At 43.6% G+C, this 15,046-nt stretch overlaps 1 pseudogene across 1 annotated transcript; it reads left to right on the top strand.

Moving 5' to 3' along the window:
• Positions 1-12,179: 12,179 nt before the first annotated feature.
• LOC143269171 (uncharacterized) lies at positions 12,180-13,462 on the top strand (annotated as a pseudogene). Its single transcript, XR_013045571.1, has 2 exons — positions 12,180-12,302; positions 12,446-13,462. The product of XR_013045571.1 is annotated as an uncharacterized LOC143269171 (transcript).
• The last annotated feature ends 1,584 nt before the right edge of the window (positions 13,463-15,046 follow it).

Here is a 15,046-nt window from a genome sequence, read left to right as displayed (position 1 = left end):
TGGGACTCTGAGTACATTGTGGATGAGGGACACATTTCATTAAATTGTACCCATTTCTCAGGCTGAGAGGAGGTATATCACCATCAGCAGCCACCAGTAGGCCTCTGATGTCCTCAATCAGGTGATGGGAGTGAGATCTGCAAACTAACTTGGGGAAGTGAGAAATCCTGCACCTGGGGAGCCTGTTGGGGTTGGGAGGAGGCAGTTAGAGATACCCTGAGGAGCCCTTGGCAGGGGGCTTGTCATTTCCTTCACAGAAGGGAGGCTGCTGTACCCAGACGGCTTGAACAACATATAAGAGAAAGAGCTAGGTAGAAGCCCAGACCTGTGACCCAGCACTGAAGAGGTTCTGGACTCACAGCCTGCCCTTTGTAGACCCCCTTATGAAGAAGCCAGGGGTGGGGGGAGTGTTGATGGGTGCTAAGGGCTCCCTCAAGGAGGGGGTGAGAAGGTGAGACATCAATGACACAGACACTGGGATGTAGCATGAATCTTAAAAGTTCTTATTAATAAAATCAAACCTGAGGCCAGTTATTAGGGTCAATGCTGGTAGATCAGAGAGACAGAACAAGCCACAGCTACCTCACCTTGCCTATTTTCAGCTGATCCTGTCAGACTGGAAGCCTCTGAATCCTCATCTGAATGGGTCTAGGCTGAATTGCTGCTCAAAAGCCTGAATGCTTAACCAGGCCAAATGCTTAACCAGCCAAATGCTTCTTGTTCCTGGTCCTCATGCCTTATATACCTTTCTGCCTTCTATATCTCTCCCTGGGATTAAAGGCGTGTGTCACCATGCCTGGTTCTTTCCAAGGTGGTCTTGAACTCACAGAGATCCCCAATGGATTTCTGCCTCTGGAATGCTAGGATTAAAGGAGTGTGCTACCACTGCCTAACCTCTATGTTTAATATTGTGGCTGTTCTGTTTCTGACCCCAGATAAGTTTATTAGCGTGCACAATATTTTGGGGGAGTACAATGCTACACCTGGGAGTCAGGTAAAAGGCAAACAACAGACTCATTTATTCAGTAACAGCGAAAGCCATATATATATATATATATATATATATATATATATATATATATATATATATCTCCTCCCAGCACCCAGGCTGTGTCCCGATCTGGTGACATTGTGTGGTCGTTCCTCATTGGCTGGGCATGATCAGGAGATCTGACAGTACCTTTTGCTAGGCACTCAGGCAGACTCCAGATTGGCTCATAAGGAAGTATGTTATGTCCATGCCTTGGCAACTGATTTGAGTCAATTTCCTCAACACTATAGGGAAGAAACATTAGCATCATACAAAATACAAAAATATCTTAAACAAGGGTAGAAACATACATACAGAATAACAAAAAAAAACCTCAAATTTGTTCCAACATACAAAAATCCATAACAATATAAAGTATTTAAGACTGTAGTTACAGCTGGGTTGTGTTGCATGCCTTTAATTCCAGCACTTGGAGGCATAGGCAGGTGGATCTCTGTGAGTTTGAGGCCATCCTGGGCTACAGAGTGAGTTCCAGGAAAGGCACAAAGCTACACAGAGAAACCCTGTCTCTAAAAACCAAAAACCAAAAAAAAAAAAAAACCCCAAAAACCAAAAAAAAACCCAAAACAAAACAAAAAAACAAACAAACAAAAAACACTAGTAGTTGCTTTTGGAATTAAAAGTAGATTTAATAATCTACCCTTTTATTTTGTCATTCCTATATCCCCCATTTTTTTTTTCCGGAAAAAGATATCTGAATCAAATCTCCTTTGTTCAGCTTTTTTTCTTGATCATTACCAATAACAACTTGTAACCAATCCCCCTAAATAATGACAAATACCCACAGAACTACCATAAAGCACCTATCCCAACTCTCAGGATCATGGGCATTGTGTTCTTAAAATTATTTCCTGCTGTCTGGGTTGATGGCATCTTTAGGGAACTGTGAAAAAATATTGGGATAATTGTCAAGTTCTGGGAGAGGTAGTCATATCATTTTTTTGTCCAGTCTCTGTGTAATGGGAAAGTGCAGGGCTTGTCTCAAGTCCTGGCTAGAGTAGTGTGTGAGACTGGACCATCTCTTCCAGACATCTTGAAATTGTCCAGGACAGTTTATAGTCCAAAACTGATCTTTGGGTGGTGTCTGTGACCTTAGTGATGTTACCACAATCCAGGTGGAATCATGGTTGTGGGGCCACATCCTTCTATGGAGACTTCAAAGGCCACTGTTAGGCATGGTCATGGTTCACTGCAGAAAACTTAAACATTTTAAATGTTATATGCAGCAGATCCCAAAGAGTTTAAAGGACCGTAATTTGTTGTGTACATCCAGAGTACAAAAACTTAGATTCTAGTTACCAGATAGAGACTCAAACTCAAAATCATGTACAGGAAACTAGATGAAACCTTTTTTTTTTTTAGAATTATTTAGTACTCTATATGATCATTAATATCATGATGAAAAGCTTAAATATATATATACACACACACACACACACACACACACACACACATTTTATAAATTTTTAGATAATATTTATACCTTAAGAAAAGTTTTGCTGGGCAGTGGTGGTGCATGCCTTTAATCCCAGTACTTGGGAGGCAGAGGCAGGTGGATCTCAGTGAGTTCAAGGCCAGTCTGGTCTTCAAAGTGAGTTCCAGGACAGCCAGGGCTATTACACAGAGAAACCCTACCTGGAAAAATGAAAAAAATAAAAAATACAAGTTTCGAAGGGTCAATATAAAACCAAAGGATTATGAGATTAGTGGCAATAGAATAGTCCCTTAATTTTGGTTTTTCTTCTGTCCCTATCAGGTGGCTTTTCTGACATGAGACAGAATTTGGATTTTACTTTACCAAGCATGCTTGGATTTAGAGAAGGAGAGAGCCACATTCCAACTCTAAAGCCAGCTTTAATTTTCAATTGAACTGGGACTACAAAACAACTATTTGCCTTATATGTCTGTAGAGAAGAGCAGAAACAAACATTTTGGAAGATTTATGAAAGTTTATCCTGTTGCAAATGTGATATGTCATTAGGCCAATTTACTTTACTTCTTGGGATTTTTTCTCTGGATGATTCATCCTTTTCTTCAGATGTCTCATTTTTCCAGAGGTCTTCAGATTCCATAGCTGGATGACTTCATTCTGCTGGAAAGACAAAAACAAAACCCTGCCCCAACCCTTCCTTTGGAGAGTCTCCTTTTTGGCAGGTAATATCTGATCAAATGAAAAGCATTTGTTAGTCTTAGAAGTTAGTTTTCGAATCCATTCATCTATGAGAGCTGACCTTGGCCTTAAAGGCCTAATCATTATTTTGTATTCTGAATTAGCATTTTCAAAAGCCAAGTATTCAATTAATATTTGCCTAACTTCTGGATTTGATATCATTTTATTTACAGCTGAAGTCAATCTTTGTTAAAAATCGTTAAAGGTTTCTTTGGGCCCTGTATAACTTTAGTAAATGACTTGGTTCTCTTTCTGACTTCTTCAATTCTGTCCCAAGCATTCAAAGCTGCTGCGTTGCATAGAGCCAGGGTGTGATCATCACATGGAGACTGTCTTTGTACATCAGCATAATCTCCCTCTCCAAGAAGTTGGTCTTGGGATATTTCCATACCTCTGGCCCTGCTTTCAATGGTCCTAGCCTCATCTTTCCACCAGGTCCTCCACTGTAATTGAGGACCAGGTTCTAAGACTGCTGTAAACAAGTCTCTCCAGTCTTGTGGGACAGTTCTGTTACTAGTTGACCGTGAATTTAACATCTGCTTCACAAAAGGTGAATGCATGCCATATGAGACTATTGCTTCCTTAAATCTCCTCAAATCTAGCATTTCTGCAGAAATCCAGTCAGCTCTTACACAGCCTTGGAGAAAGCTGTCATTGGGCAGTTCCTGTAAGGGGACTGGATAAATTAAAGTTGGTTGTTTAAAATCTTGGGCTTTTCTTCTCTAATTTTATAATGTAATGATGAGGTTGGTTCTCCTTTAAATTCCTCTGTCTGGGTCTGAATAGCTCTGTGATCTATTTTAATAAGTTTTTCTAAGGCCTGTATCTTGGCACTCATGTCAACCAACCTTTTTAGAGATAAACAAAGAATTATCAAACCAATAATAAGAATTATCAAAATGATAATGAACATTATGTCAATCCCGGTTCAGTTGATTATCTCTTCATTTAATTGTTCCATTTTTAAATCACCCGTTGTGTAATTACACAGAGACCTAACTCCTTCATCGTAATAGTGTTTCCCATTTTTTAACGTTAGAAAAAAACTCTCTCTTTTAACTAATTCCCCCATTTAAGAATTCCCAATTGGCTGGTTGAGCTGGCACCCGCCTGTAGTATTTGCTAAAGGAGTCGGAGGCAGGAGGATCACTAGTTTGAGGCCAGCCTGGACTACACATTTTTCTTTCTTTCTTTCTTTCATTTTTTTTTTTTAAACAAGTAGCTGCCTTTAATCCCAGCACTCGGGAGGCAGAGCCAGACAGATCTCTGTGAGTCAAGGCCAGCCTGGGCTACAGAGTGAGTTTCAGGACAGCCAGGGCTACACAGGTGTGGGTCCCAGCCCCCGACTGTGAGTGGCTGCCACCTTGCTTGCCGACCTTGACCAGATGTCCTCCCTGTGCTGATTCCCTGCCGGTTTCCTTCTCACCTAATAATCACCGGAGGTTCTTTGTTCTGTATCCTGCATTTGGTGTAAACAGCTTAGATGCAAGAATGTAGAACATTGGGTAGCAAAATTCTGCCCTCCCGGGATCCTCCATTGTGCTGTAAGCCTGTATTTAAGGTTTCCTCCCTCTTTCAATAAATGGCATTTGGCATTCTGCTGTGGCGAATGACTAGCTGTCTTTTGTCTCTGTTTTTTAATCCACAGCCCCTCGCTCAGACATGGTGAACGGGTATCGGTAAGTCGGGCGTTACCGCAACAAATGGAGACCCCAGCAAGATCTGAGAAAGAAGGAACGAGCTGACGGACACTCTTGGAAGACCAGCCGGCATTTTAAAGAAAAAAGAAAAAGGTAAGAGTGAATTGAAATGGGTGCAGTTAGCTCACAGTCAGTTAATTGGACTGTTGAAGCAGGAAGGCACCAAAGCTAAGTAAGGGCAAGACAGCTAAAGATTTTAAATAAAAAAGGAAATCTTCCCAATAGAGAAGAGGGAAGGAAAGAAAATTTCCTGTTAGAATTTCCCATTGAGAAAAAATTTTAATCAAGAAAAAAGAATTTTCCTGGTAAAAAGGGGAAAAATTTTTGAAACTAGGCCTAAAGATTGAGGCCCTGTAGAGGAAGGATGAAGGAAAGAGAGAAGCCTCTTCCCAGTGGTAATGGAGGATGTAAAGTCTTTTTCCAGTTGTAGAGTTTTCAGGATAGCTGAAAACTCTTGAGTTTTTTCTTCCTGCCAGTGCAGAGCGGCAGCATCTGAATTACAAAGAATCGGCAGGTAGGCCTCATTGCTGCTGGCTGAACAGCAAGCGAGCCCAGGGGTTAGAAGTTTTGCTGTCTGTTTGCTTACTTTTGGTTCAAATGTTTTTTATTTTTCCCTCAGAGTGGGAATAATTCAATATTTAGGATCCCTTCGTGGGAAATGTTTTTCTGTTTTTCCTTTATGGTGGGAATAACTCATTATTAGGTAGTCCCTTCATGGGAGTAGGGAGTTTAAACGTGAGTTTGTGTGTGCGGGGCGCACGCCCAGCAGCGGTGGAGGGCAAAGACGTGCACAAGATAGCCTGGGACAGCGGGTGGACAGGTACGCACCCGTGGGAGGCGGAGCTGCGATGGAGCGTGGATGGAGCGTGTCCCTGGCAGGCTGGCAATAGAGCCTGAGCACTGGGCAGAGCCAACTAAGCCGCAGCCTCAGCTCGCACCAAATGAGCAGAGGCCCAGGAAGAGACAGGCACTAAAAGTGTAAACGGGCCTAACTTCTGGTGAAAAATGGTTTCGGTCAGGACATTGAATGCTAAGTCAATGCTGTTTGAATAAAGGATGTTCTGTTCTTTTGATCGTCTTGATAAATGTTTGGATGAATCTTTGGATTTTCACGGTAGATAAACTAAAGGAACAGGATTCATAATTTTGAACTATATATTAGGTATGCTCTTGTCTGTCGATCATTACTGAAAATTTGGCTCTACAATTTAAGTTGCTTTCTAAAAATTCTTGGTTTAATTCTATAAAAATATAACATCTGAAATGAATTGGGTTATTAGCTTATTAAATAATGTTGCTAAGATAAACCCATAAATGATAATCTCTTACTGATAAAGAGGTTACAAAATTATTTTTCCAGTAAATAAAATACAGGTAAATTGTTTGGTCCACATTGTTAATAATTGGCTATTTGTGCTAATGTGTTATTTAGGATCTATAAAAAAGGATCCTCTTTTTAAAATTTTATAAAAATACTGAAGAGTATTACCTAAAGTTTACCCTTTTCAAATCCTATAGAGATTGTATTTAATGCTTTTATAATTGACATATGTAAAAAGGACCATGGAACGGAAGCTGGTGATAGAATTGCTCAATTATTATTGCTTTCATATTTTAAATTCAAAATGGCGCCGATATATAGAACTGGAGGCTTTGGAAGTACAGAGAAACAGATGTTTTGACAAACCTAAATTAAAAATAAAATTATATGGGATTGAGATTGGAAGATTATTGGATTCTGGTGCTGGATATATCTATAATTTCACAAGAATCCTGAGATCCCAATTGGCCCTTTAAAAATTCTACCTCTCACCTACAAGGTATCAGCACAGCTCAGATGCCATTGCAGAGCAGGCTACTTTTAAATTGGAAGGATGAGGAAGGTCATGCAGGAACTTTTCAACCCTTTGTGCTACCTGACATCCAGTGAACTTGGGGGGACGGGATGTGTTGGATGGTATGGGAGCGGTGCTTACTACACAGCCTGTACAACAGATGCTGAAGAGTCAGGGCTACTGCCCGGGCAAAGGCTTAGGGAAAATGTTGCAAGGAGGCCCACAACCTGCGGCAGACAAAAACTGTGTCACTAGGGGTCTTGGCGATACTAGAGGATTAGGGTCTTTTCCATAGAGGTCACTGCACAACAGCCTTTGATTATGCAACCGATAAAAATCACTTGGAAAAGTGATGACCCTGTGTGGGTGGAGCAGTGGCCCCTTACTAAGGAAAAATTGGAGGCTGCGAACACATTAGTTAAGGAACAGTTAGATGCTGAACATATCATTGCTTCCACTTCACCTTGGAACTCACCTATATTTGTTATTAAAAAAAAAAGTCAGGAAAATGGAGGCTATAACAAGATCTTAAAGCTGTAAATAAAACCATGCTTCTCATGGGAACAGCACAGCCTGGCTTGCCTGCCCCTGTGGCAGTTCCTAAACATTGGCATTTAATTGTGATTAACTTATATTTTATTGGCTACTAAAGATAAAAACTTGTTTTTGGTGCCTTTTCTAATTTACAAGAGGTTCTTAGCCTGGCCAATTTACAGATAGCCCCAGAAAAGGTACAGGTATCTTTTCCCTATCATTATTTAGGTCATGAATTGTTACGCACAGGCATAAGCCCACAAAAGATTACTCTGTGTACGGATCAACTACGCACGCTTAATGATTTTCAAACCTTTCTGGGTGATATTCAGTGGCTTCGGTCCACTTTAAAAATTCTAACAGGTCAGCTTCGCCCTTTGTATGATGTCTGACCATTCATCTCCCGGTCAATTAACAGCTGAAGGACGTGTAGCCCTATAATGTGTGCAAGAGGCCCTGGAGCAGGCTCACGTGCAGTATATAGATCTTTCTTCACCCTTATTGTATTTGATATTTTGTTTTACTCATTCACCTACTGGAGTGTTTTGGCAAACAGGTCCTATTTTATGGGTACATTCCCCAGCTTCTCCAGCAAAAATCATCACTCCTTATCCACAGGCTGTTGCTCAGATTATATTTAAGGGAATCAAGATCAGTGTTCAAACTTTTGGGTAAGGAGCCAGATATTGTGGTGACCCCATACACCCAAGCTAATGGTTGCAAGCTAATGATGATGATTGGACCATATTGACATGCTCCATGCAGGGTCGGTTTGATACTCACTACCCCTCCAATGATGTGTGTCAATTTTTAAAATTGCATCCTGTTATATTTCCCAAGATAGTACAAATGATTCCTATTCCTCAGGCCCATGTGGCATTTACTGATGGCACTTCACGTCGTTTTGCTGTGGTGGTTTCTGGTAACAATAAAGAGAATGAAAGTTCAGGGCACTTCTGCCCAGATGGCAGAGGTACAGGCACTGTTGTTTGCTTTACAGATGTTTTCTGATGAGAGTGTAAATATTTATACTGACAGTCAATATGTGGCACATGCCATTATGCCTTTGGAGACAACAGCCTACAAACCATCCATTTCTCCCATTCATGAATATTTATTGCAAGTGCAAGGACTTATATGGTCCTGCTCACATAACCTTTATGTGGGCCATATTAGAGCTCATACTCAATTGCCTGGACCTCTAAGTGAAGGTAATCAGAGGGCTGACGCCATTACTCGTATGGCTGTCACATTAGTCTGTTCTGCCTTTGAAAAGGCTACTCAGTTGCATCAACGTTATCATCTTAATGCTGGATCTCTCTGTCATCATATGGGCATAACCCGGGAACAAGCCATCCAGATAGTTAAATCATGTCCTATTTGTGTGGAATTTTTACCTGTTCCTCATTTGGGAGTTAATCCCCGAGGACTTTTACCTAGTCATGTGTGGCAGATGGAAGTTACACACATGCCTTCCTTTGGAAAATTACAATATGTCCATGTGTCTATTGATACATATTCTTCTCTAATTTTTGCTTCTGCCCATTCAGGGGAAAAAGCTAAGGATGTAAAGAATCATTGTCTTCATGCTTTTGTTTACATGGGAGTGCCAAAATGCATAAAGACTGATAATGGTCCCACCTAGAGCAGTACGGGATTTTCAAAATTCTGCCAAGGCTTTTCTATTGTTAATAAGACTGGTATTCCTTATAATCCTCAAGGGCAGGCTATAGTAGAACGCTGCCATCATACCTTAAAAACTTATATAGCTAAAGTAAAAAGGGGGAGCTAGGGGATCATCTCTCCTCCCCACATTCTATTCTTTCCCTTATTTTATATATTTTAAATTTTTTAGCGGTGGATTCTGCTGGAGTATCCGCTGCAGATAAGCACTGGAGGGCTCCTGTTGCAAATCATCCTCTGGTGCGATGGAAAGATCTTTCTACTGGCACTTGGAGGGGACCCGATCCGGTGTTGGTGTGGGCCCGGGGATCTGTTTGTGTCTTTCCGCAGGACAATGAAGTTCCTCTTTGGGTTCCTGAGCGCTGTGTGTGCCCTGTGGCTGCTGCTGAATCCCAACATGGCAGAGACCTATTGGGCCTTCATAAAAAACTCTCCCCTTCTGATGCCAATGGGGATTGAGAGCCCAATACGGCCAGCCTTGGCAAACATTATTGTAAGCCTAGGAACTGTAGCCATGTGGTTGGATTCTTCAGAAGGTAATGTATGGTAACTTTTTTCAAAATGTTGAGAATGTGTCACACCTTGGAGATTAAGGATAACTCTGAAGGCCAATGAACTTCATTTACTAACAGTAGCATGCCAGCTAAGCCTTTTTCACATTTTGCAATCCCCCTCAAGCTAGTGTAGTACCTACTTTTCAGGAATGGCTCTGTGCAACATTTATTGGCCTCCTGAAATTCATCTAGCCTTTTTGAAGATACCTTAAAATTTGTGAGCCTGAATGTAGCCATTATTGAGACCATTAGTTCTGCTCCTTGTTTGCTGTTTTTGTTTTTTGTTTTCTTTAAGGTTCTCAGTTGTTCTCTTGCAGACCTGCCAGCCTAAGTAGTGCTGGGATCAAGAAAAATGGGCCTTGGTGGTTCGTGTTCCTGGAGCTGCGTCCATGCCAGTGGACCGTGGCAGACACAGATGATGCTCGCACGCTCCAGAAGAGAATCTGACATCGCTGTTGCCATTGTTGCTGTTATAGCGGTGGTGGCCACTGCTGCTATTGCTTCTGGGATTGCTATTTCATAATTGGTTATTACAGCTAGCACAATGGAGACCCTGGCAGCAAAAGTAGCTACCACAGTTAGTTAATCTTTCATCTTATTGGGTATGATAAATTTAATTCCACTAGTATACATTAAAATTGGCTTTGACGGTTGTAAAAAAAATTATTTAAACTCAAGTTCCATTTGCTTATGGGATACTACCTTATAAGGACTCCAATTTGCAGTAAGACTCATTTAAGAAGGGAATGGCTCAATTGCCTTTAGCCTCCTGGCTATGGGTGGATTAGGACTTCTATTGGTCTTTTCTGTGTTGCACAGATTGCAAGCCCAGCGCCACTTTGAGACCTTTGGCAGCAGTTACTCTACAACTCCCGAGGTTGAGTCTGTATGATAATGAGTATTCAGAGACGGGTAATGCTTGGTGGTCAGTCATCAACCTAAGACAGAGCACTTGTGTGGCCTAGGCAGGTGTCTCTATGACGGGTAAGGTGACCTGCTGACATCCCACACAACCCAAGTCAGAAGCTCATTTTTTAATAAAAAGGGGGGACCTGTGGGCCCCAGTCCCCGACTGTGAGTGGCTGCCGCCTTGCTTGCCGACCTTGACCAGATGTCCTCCCTATTCAGATTCCCTGCCGGTTTCCTTCTCACCTAACGATCACCAGAGAGATCACCAGAGGTTCTTTGTTCCCGTATCCTGCATTTGGTGTAAACAGCTTGATGTAAGAATGTAGAACATTGGGTAGCGAACTTCTGCCCTCCGGGGATCCTCCACTGTGTGGTAAGCCTGTATTTAAGGTTTCTCCCTCTTTAAATAAACGGCATTCAGCATTCAGCCATGGCGAATGAGTCGCTGTCTCTTGCCTCTATTTTTTAATCCGCAGCCCCTCGTTCGGACATAGTGAACAAGTATCGGTAACGCGGGTGTTACCGGAACACACAGGGAAACCCTGTCTGAAAAAAAAAAAAAAAGGTAAAAGGAAATAATTTTAGATGGCTCAGAGGTTAAGAGCACTGGCTGCTCTGCCAGAGGTCCTGAGTTCAATTCCCAGCAACCACATGGTGGCTCACAACCAATTGTATAGCTCTGGTGTGAAGGCAACATGCAGGAGAGACAATGTATACATAATAAATAAATAAATCTTCAAAATAAAAAAAGAAAGAAGTTTGGAGTTCCAAAGAAAGAGACCACCATTTCAGTTAAATGACAAGGCAGAAGTTCTGGTCAGAAGGTCCCTCTGCTCTTGAAAGCAGAAGAACACAGGGGACAGGAAGTGCACTTGGTTGTTATTCTACCACAGGTGGTGACTGCTTTTCCCCTTTAGCTAGCGTCTGGATTCACCGTCCCCGTCGTTTGTGATTGGCTAGGTTTTTTTTGTTTGTCTGTTTGGTTATTTTTGTTTTGTTTTGTTTTTTGTTCTTTGTTTTTTGTTTTGAGACAAGGTCTCTCTACTTAGCCCTGGCTGACCAAATGGCGGGCTGCTGTGTAAACTTAACAGAGAGGTGGTGGGAACCCCTGGGCCTTCAGCTGTCTCCTCAGTCCTTATTTTTTTCAGCTGTGAAGGTCCTGCCTTTTTGGGTAAAGGTCTCAGTCACCAGCAGGGAGAAGACCGTCAGCACCCATCGACTTGTGCCGGCTTCCACTCACGTATTGCCCCTAGACACAGCCTCATCTGGCCGGCCTCCTGAGCCCCAGACACCTGCTGTAGGCAGAGGAGGGCCTGGTCAGAAGTCACAGAGGGCCACCAAAGCGAAAACTACATGGAGGATAGCCCAATTGGTAGCATGCTTACTTAACATACATGAATCCTTGGATTTAATTCCCAGTACCACATAAACTGCACATCATGGCACAAACCTTTAAATCCCAGTACTGGGGAGGGAATGAATGGCAGAAGGATCAGAAGTTCAAGGTCATCCTTTGCTACCTAATCCAAATTCCGGGCCAGCAGGGGCTACCGAAGACCCTGTCTTGAAAGAGAGGAAACAAACTCTCTGTTGCCTAGAAGATGTAGAGGATCTTTGTTGCTCTGATTTATGACTAAATAAGAACTTAGGTTGACCAGACCATGGTCTACGGACATCAGACCGCAAACGAGGAAGCCCTGTTGGTCAGGATGAGGCAATAGTTGATTGGACAAAGTCTAGCCCAGAAATAGGTGATCAATATGTTCATTTTCAGTCATGCGATCTGGAAGGCAGCCACTCCAGCCACTGGAGGGGACGCGCTGAGACAGGACCACCTCATTCCTCTGGCTGCTGCCTTCAGGACAGGTGAGGGTGACACACGGCTTCTAAGGGGGTAAAAACGGAAACCGAGGTCTCTGAACACTAGGACTCTCACAAGCTCCGACCATTCTTGGCTCCTGTTCATGTTGGGTTTCCCACCTCCTCACCTGAGTTCTTCTTCCCGACAGGGCTGTTCCTCTGACCCACCATGATCCAGGCTGCATTGCTCCTTGGCTGTGTCTTGCTGTCCTCAGTGGCCGCCTTTCCAAGGAATACCCAGAATGGCGCCCTGCCCCCTCAGCGGGCTATCACAGAGCCTGAACCTACATCACATGTGCTCTCCGGGAAGATCCCTGCTCCAGCCCCTGGCACCTGCCAGGACCTCCGGAAAGCAGCCCCCTCCTTAGCCCCCTTGCCTGAGAATTTGTCCCTCTTAGCACTAAGAGTGGCCTTGGAGGACATTGGCTGCCCCACTGAGGCCCACTCTCTGCAGCTTCAGCTCAGTGGGCTGGGAGGAAAAGACAACAGTGAAACCCTGATCCTCGAGAGTCAAAAGCTCATCAAGGAGCAAAGGACTGGCGATAATGAAGCCATTCTGAGGGGCCTGGGGGGATCCCCTGGGGAACTGAAGAGGGTCGGGCGCTCAGTGACCTTGCCTGAGACATGCACCTCTGAAGAAGGACGATTGTTCTATGAACTTGGATCTCTGCTTGTTGAACTTGCTGAGAAGCTCCCTACCATTGATGTGGTGAGAGAGTTCAAGGCTTCTGCAGTCAACTTCACCCAGACGTGCACCGTTGAGTCTTGGGAACATTTGGAGCAAGTACGCATTAAGATGATGAAAACCCCAGAAGTTAGGAATGCCACACTCTCCACAGAAGATCAAATACACATGGCTGCTCAGTTTTCAGGCATTCTGAATCGTTTTTTTGGGGGGCCTCCTACTAAATTATTTTCAGTCTTATTTTGGATAGACAAGGCCTCATCGGCGTCACGTCTACTTTCTCATAGCCCTTAGAAGGTCTGCTGCAGAGACCATGCATACTATGAAACTAGATAATGGCAATATTTTATGATTTATGCATTTTTTCCTTTGAGCCTGGTGAGCAGACACATCTTTCAGTTCTTAAATGCTATGGGTATTGAAATTTCTCTCTTCACCAACTTAACACTTAGTAATTACCCAAATGAAATCTGTACCTTGATTGTGTTCATTTTCATTTGCTTTGAGATATTAAGGGCTGGGCGTTGTTTTTTGTTATGTTTTTTGAGACAGGGTCTCACTGTGTAACCCTGGCTGGCCTGGAACTCAGAGATCTGCCTGCCTTTGCCTCCAACTACTGGGATTAAAAGCATGTGACACCAAGTCTGGATTTGTTTTGATATTTTGAGAGAGTCTTGCTGTGTAGCCCCTGTGCTCCCTTAGCCCAGGTCAGCCTCAAATTTATGGACTCCTACTTCGGCCCTCCAAGCACTAGGAAAATAGATCTGGGCCACTATATTAGTTTCTGTAGTCTTGGGGTTGAACCCAGGGCCTCGGGAACACTAGACGAGCAGTCTACCACTAAGTCACCATCCCAGTCTACGTCTTTAATTCTTCAACTGGTAAGAGAAATGAAAAGCTGCTTCTGTACTGGAATCGCTGTGTTTGGAGCCTTTAAGGGGGTTTAAGATGAATTCATAGCATGAGCTGGCCCAGAACTCACTGTGTAGTTCATGCTGGCCTGAGCTTTCCTCATGCTGCAAAGTTCTTGCCTGGCCTGGAGGCTTTCTTGAGTCTGGGTTTCTGTGGCTCCTTTTATGGTCTGAAGATGGACTGCCCAGGGACATGCAGTCCATGCCAAGGTCTCTTGAGGTCAAAGGTTTGAACAATCAGTACAAGTGGGGAAATATTTGTAGAGAAACAACCATCTCCCCAGGTCATGGGACAGGGAACTGGACAGGTCTACACCTCCTGGAGCGGTCTCAGTTTTCACTGGCTGCACTACAGGAATTTGGGGATCCTGTGACTGTATGGAAGTGGAACAGAAGTCTGGGGACACAGAATGAGACACCATGTTGAGCAATTGTCATTCTCATTTCTTAATTTTTATTTTATTATTTGTGTTGTGTGTGTGTGCGTGTGCGTGTGCGTGTGCGTGTGCGTGTGCGTGTGCGTGTGTGTGTGTGTGTGTGTGTGTGTTCCCGTGTTCGCGTGCACGCGCTGCAGCACACATGGAGGTCAGTTGTGTGAGGTCAGGGGACAATGTTCCTGGGTCACTGCTCGAATTCCATGGTGGGTTCTGGTGATCAAATTTGGGTCCCTGGGTTTGAGGGCAAGCTCCTTTACCTGTTGAGTCATCTTGCATCCCCCCCCCTCATTTCTTGGGGACCAATTTAAGAGGAGCAAAAGACGAGGGTCGATGGTTGAGATTACCAGATTGTCTTCTGAGCCAAACTACTACCGTCCCTGGTTCACCAGGGCCTTCTTGCCAAAGACCACCACAGCTGGGCCTGTGGAATTTTGACTTTCCCTCATGAGGGAGAGACAGAAGCTCCCGGGTCCTCATCAGAGGATCCAGCCACTGCTCCCAGCCAATTACAGGCAATTCTGCCCAAATGTCCTCATGGCCTCAGGGAGGGGCTAGAGAGTATAAACTGGGGAGCACTAGAGGTCCAGGGGCCATCTAAGCAGGGGAAACCATCATCTTTGTTAGGGTCATCCACTGCCCTGCTAATAACCACTTACCCGTGCTCTATAAGTAACTCCAACAAACTCATTGGCTCCCGGGATAACCTTGGTGGAATGG

This window comes from Peromyscus maniculatus, chromosome 18 (assembly GCF_049852395.1).
Source record: "Peromyscus maniculatus bairdii isolate BWxNUB_F1_BW_parent chromosome 18, HU_Pman_BW_mat_3.1, whole genome shotgun sequence".
Taxonomy (NCBI): domain Eukaryota; kingdom Metazoa; phylum Chordata; class Mammalia; order Rodentia; family Cricetidae; genus Peromyscus; species Peromyscus maniculatus.
This window is presented reverse-complemented; position numbering and strand designations above follow the sequence as displayed.